Below are 6,077 nucleotides of genomic sequence, written 5' to 3'. Positions count from 1 at the left end.
GGCTCAAACAATGGGAACCTTGGAGTTAGAATGGTTGAAAACCTAGACTATGGATTTTAAGCAATACTAACTAGTTTTACTTCTCAAAACAGTGAGTATCCAGCTAACAAAAATGTTCTAAGAACGTTTTGCTAAAGTTCCCCGGTTCTTAAAACATTATTTCTGCATGTTCTCTTAAGTTTTTTTATGCAAACGTTAAGGGAGCATTACATTTTATCATTTTGCATTATTATAACATTATTACAGACCAGATGACTGAAAATTTGTTCATAACAAGTCAAGATTCTAAGAATGTTCCTTAATGGGTAGGTAGGTGTTATTTATTGCTTTGTAGGTGACAAACCGACAAGCACAACATAATTTCCAATGGCTATACATGCATTGACATGCTTTTTACACACTTTAGAGTTTTGTGTGTCTAAGGCTGCGATAATTCAGAACAAATAATACTCACTATGCTCATTTTATTTAACTAATCAAATAATGTGTGAACCATGCAATCAGTCAAACAGGTTAAACTGGGAATGAAAAAGCATTTAGATAAGAGAATATATTTAAAAAGCCAGATCAAATCTAGTGAACCTGGTACATGAAGAGACGTGAATAATTTGCATCTTTCCTTTTCTTCCTCCATTATCTATCCATCCTGCCTGTTATCCACCAAGACACTTTTTCTCCTCTTTTACATTTTATTGCCCAGTATTTGCTGAAATCCCCCATCTCTCTCTCTCTCTATCTCTCTCTCACGCGCACACACACACACACACATGCTCATCTCATTCTGTTTGTATTGTACTTCCTCACACCTCCTAATGGCCCTCCTGATAGATACGAGACTGAATGCATGAGGAACAAAGGCAAACCATGACGATTCTTTCTCAAAGGAGAGCCTATGACAGCTCAGAGAGAGTTCATAAACAGGGCACAGTATTTCATTAACATTCTAGGTGTTTTAGAGGTTAGTTTTGTTGTTAATATAACAGGCCTCTTAATAAGAGATATAATTACACAAATTATGTGTTTGTTTATTGCATGCATTTATCTGATATTAAAGTTATATTTTGCTGTCAAAAGCTTTGAGCATGAACTCTGTGAGGTCAAGATTTGCCTGAAGCAAATGAACAAAGCCATGAAATTTTGCATTAGACAAAGTCCTAAATCATCGTCAAAAAGATTCATAATGCTGAGTGACACCTCAGATAGAGTGAAATGATGCTGATGAGGAGCATTCGCTTGAAATTAGAACAAACCAACAACAATTAGGTTCTCAAAAACATGTGTGAGCTTCACATAAGATCATCTGCAATACAAAGGGAGAGAGAGGGACACTCATTCATCCATTCCACAAAGTGTGAATGAGAGTCTCAAAGCAGCACAGCCTCATTATATTGAATGCATTGGAGGGAGGAGGCCGAGAGTGGAGGATGACACTTTGACCCTGATGTTATCTACAAGTCTGTGGGAGGTGTGGATGCCCTTAATGACCTGCTCAGTGTCCGTCAACAGCCAAACTCAAATGCATGAATGCTTCGTTAGTTCATCTGAATGTGCTTGGCAGTGAGAACATTGAAGATTGACTTGGTCTTTACTTTGCTTTTTCTTTTAATAGCACAATTGTCAAGACTAATTTTATATTATTTTACAAATTTTAATAAAGAATTTATTTTGTGAGCAAAGAACCCCCTCCCCCTCTCTCTATATATACAACACACACACACACACACACACACACACACACACACACACACACACACACACACACACACACACACACGTACTGATTTATTTACTTACATCAGACCCTCAAAACCCTGTTTCTGAGCTTGATTATAAAGGGTATCCCTCTGAGGCTTTTGTGACACTATTCAGGTGTAACTAGTACTTGATCATTACATCATCCTGGAGAAAATGAAAAAGCCCTGAAAAAATGAAACAGATCATTTTCACAGAGCCTTTATGATCAGAAAATCGTTCACCCTTTGAGGCAGAGACATATTAAAACAAAAAAGAGTTAGAATAAATCTTACTTACATATCTTTTTTTGGGGCAGGGAGGTTTGCCACTTTTTTCCATCTTTATTTTGATGTGGTTTGAAGATTTGGAGAGCTTAAAATAATCACATTATTTCAAAGAGATGACAAATGTCAGGGTCATGAGACAGTTATATGAAATGACTTTCATGTGCAATAAGCTGTTAAATTATTCTGTTTTTATTTCTTGCTGTTGTGCTGTGAGCTCTGAGGGACAGATCCAGCACAAGATCTGGTCCAGTTGACAACCAGCAAATCTCAAAGATTAGACCCCACAGCCTTGGGCCTTCTTTGGAAGGTACTCCAGTTTCTGTGTTTTTCAGAGAGAATTCCCAGTAGCCCCTCACTGCAGAACACAAGACCCAGGGGGCGTGGTTGGATCCACATCTAGTGGGTGGAGATTGGTAGGTTTAGGGTAAGAGCTCTGGGAGTTGGGTAGGCTTAGTGGTGGAGATGGGTGGGTTTAGGTTCATGTAAGGTGGAAGGAGTTGGCTTTGGATCCAACCACGCCCCCTGGATCTTGTATTCTGCAGTGAGGACCATCTCAGAAATCCAGCGAGAATGACTCTCAGCCTCAGGCTTTGAATCACAAGATGTCTCCCCCGTGCACATGCTCCCTTTAGCAATGCCATTTTTCCAATGTATTGCTTACATAATATTTTGTTCGTTTTAATGATGAATGAGGATACTCTAACTGGGGAGGGGGGGGGGCTTGTGAAGTTGTCAACTCAACAAAACAAATACATTCATGTTTCTGAACCATCATTATTAAAATTAAAACTAGCTTAAGTAATTTAAGCTTCCTAATAAATAAATCAAAAAAACAGAAGGTGAAGGAGGGCCAGTAATTGTTGCATGTGTGCCCTTTTCAGTAGCTTAAGTAATTTAAGCTTCCTAATAATTACAGGAATCAATCAGTTTGAGGTCTGTAATGGTTGGAGACCATCTCGCAAATTGTGAGAGCTTTAGCATGACCTGGCAAATGCAAAGTGTCACATAACACAAAGCATCTGCTGAGAGCCCCCACTTTCTCATGCTCTATATATGAGTTTATAGCCCTACTTTTCCCCAGGGTTCCCTTTTCCCCTTTCTTCCCTGTTATACAGATTATAGCATATCAAACTGTGCCATTATAACATTTTCAATGAAGAAGGGCTTTTTATTGAACCACCACTTGCAATATAATTATGAGGTGTTTTCCTTTTCGGTTATTTATTTTGCATTTAAAAAATGTTGAATGATATAATGTAACTTAAAACAGATTTTTCTTTTTTTGTAAAATTGTAAAGTTTTTTTTTTTTTTTTTTCTGAGGTAATATATGAAAGCTTTTAATGAGAGGATTTTGATGGTATGGGCATGTAAATATTTGATAACTTTTAAAAGGACCTAAAAGGCAGACCACATAGAGAATCTTTGATTTCTTTGATGTTCTGATACTATGAAGACATCATTCACTGCAGTATAATCTTGCCTAGTCATAATATTAACCTTAAACTGCAGAAGATGAATATAGAAGATGAAGAATATTATATTTCACACCTTTCATGCTGTAATAAAATAAAATAAAATAAAATAAAATAAAATAAAATAAAACTCATGGTTATATCATGGATACATTATTGTTAGCCTTTTTTTAAAAATAATTTACATAATTAAACTGTTTAACTTTGTGCTATAAAATATAAATGACGTTACTTGATCATTACATCATCCTGCAGAAAATAAAAATTACCTCACATGCCCTGAAACATGAAAAAACAAAACAAAAATATAAATATATAAATAAATAAATAAAATAAAAATAAAAAACATAAAACATTGAGATTTCTGAGTTCTTTCAGCAAATGCAATTGTCCTTATTACTTGGATATTCAGTGCTAAATGGTAAATTCTACATTTCCTTCAGAATAAACTCAAAAGCAATTCAGCCAATCAATATGCAACACAAGTACATTACATTTCTCTATAACATTATCTAAAATAAAAAATAAAAAAAAATAAAAAAATAAATGTTTGCCTGTAAGGAAATAGTATCTTGCCATTTTTTACAACATGAAAATGTTTCATTTAGACCAAAAACACCCTAATAATGTAAAAACAAAAACAACAATATAAGCATAAAATAAACAACAGCAAAAAGTAAAACATTTATCAGTAACTGTATAATTTATTCATGCTGTAATGCATGCTGGGAGCTCACAAACCCTTAACAAAACAACAGTGTGTATTGAGATGACTTTCTGTTATTTTAGTTCTGCCAACATTTAGGTCAACATTACTGCCCTAATGTGCTAAAAAAAAACTCATCTCTGCCTCACTAACCATGCGTGGTAGTTAACTGCTCTCAAATAGTCTCAACATTCACACAGACTTGTCCTGAATGAATGCTTACGGCTAGCTACTTCTTCTCCACATCCAAACCAGGTTTAGCTGCAGGTAAAATGTTATCTTTTTTTTAAAGCCATATTTTGTGAGAAAACCTCAAACAGATTGTGTGGTGAGTGCTGCATCTCTGCACCGTCTTTCATATTTAGTTTTTTTTTTTTTTTTTTAAACTAAAGCTCATTTTTGAATCATTCTAATGAAACACTCAGATGACTTAGCAGTCTCCTTCATCCCACACATTTACCCTGGTTAATGTTTATCAGTTTTGTTGTGCATTAAAGTATGTGAGGGGTTTCAAATGCTCTGGTTTCCTGATAACTGGAATCCTGGAGTCTGTCAAACCAAGACCAGACGTCCAGACAAAGACCTAATATCTGAAACAAAGATCAGGATATCTGACAAAAAAACAGACCGTAGCCCAAATAAACAATGCAAAGCAGCATCAGTTGGAGGGTGTTGTTGTTGTTGTTTTTCTTTGATTAGCACCACCTTTTTTAGTGACAGAAACCAAGACCTACACAACAGAGATGACAAGCCCACTGATCACTAAGGTCTAGATATGAGAACCTCAGTATCAGTGGTAGTACTATCTATGTATATATCTAACTTTTGGGATTAATTGACAGGCTGAGGCTCATATGACAAATGCTTAGTAACTTTTAGCACTAAAATACAAGATAAAAAACCCATTATCTAACTTTTGGGATTAATTGACAGGCTGTGATACCTATTATCCCACATGCTTTTTCTACCACAATAAATGCATTACAGAAAATGCACAGCACTGAAATCCAAGATAAAAAGGCCTGAAATGCATTATTAAGTAGCTTCAGTCATAACACAAATGAAACGAGCATCTACTGTACAAAGCAAGCGAAGGAGCAACTTGTCAAACAACATGTTGTTATTCGTGTTTAATGGCATGGATTTAATCATGGTGGGAGGTTTAAGAATTTCTTAGAAAATATGAATGCTATGAATTTCCTCCTATTGAGTTAGCAAGATGCAGAACAAAATCAAAAAATGACCAAAAGCGATAAGGGATTAATTGCTACATTTTTATTTTTTTTATGATAACACTGGAATTCACTTTGTGCTTTAGATAGCAGTGACAAAGAAAATAAGCAGAGCAGAGACTGTGGAGGATCTGAGGATGTGCAATATACAGTGCTGATATTGTTAACTAAAACTATCAAACATTGTTTTGGGAAATGAAGCTGGAAAAAAAGTATTAGATGAAATCTTAAATGAAAATTTTAAATGTTGCCTTGGCAACTAACTGAAAGAAGCTGAAGTACTAAAATAACTAAAACTGAAATAAAAAATTATTAAAGTGATATAAATATTTTTATAAATAAAAATGACAGCTAAATTAAATATGGTGAAATATGAAAATATACAAATAAAAAGTAATTCAAAATATTTTACTATTACAATTAAATATGAATATAATGTAATATGGAATATAAATAACACTATTATAACAATGCATACAACTCAGCATGAAAAATGTTGTAAAGATTAAAGGAAGATGTCTATGTTGGTTCTACGGAGCATGTTTCATCCTGTTGGGTTTGTAAATCTTTGCAGGTCTCTGTTGTGGAATTATGGAAGTATGTTTGAGATCCTTTCATGCCATTGACTGAATATCACAAGCCCTC

Source organism: Cyprinus carpio, chromosome A15, assembly GCF_018340385.1.
Source record: "Cyprinus carpio isolate SPL01 chromosome A15, ASM1834038v1, whole genome shotgun sequence".
NCBI classification, from domain to species: domain Eukaryota; kingdom Metazoa; phylum Chordata; class Actinopteri; order Cypriniformes; family Cyprinidae; genus Cyprinus; species Cyprinus carpio.
The sequence above is the reverse complement of the archived record's forward strand: the minus strand, read 5'-3'. Positions refer to the sequence as shown.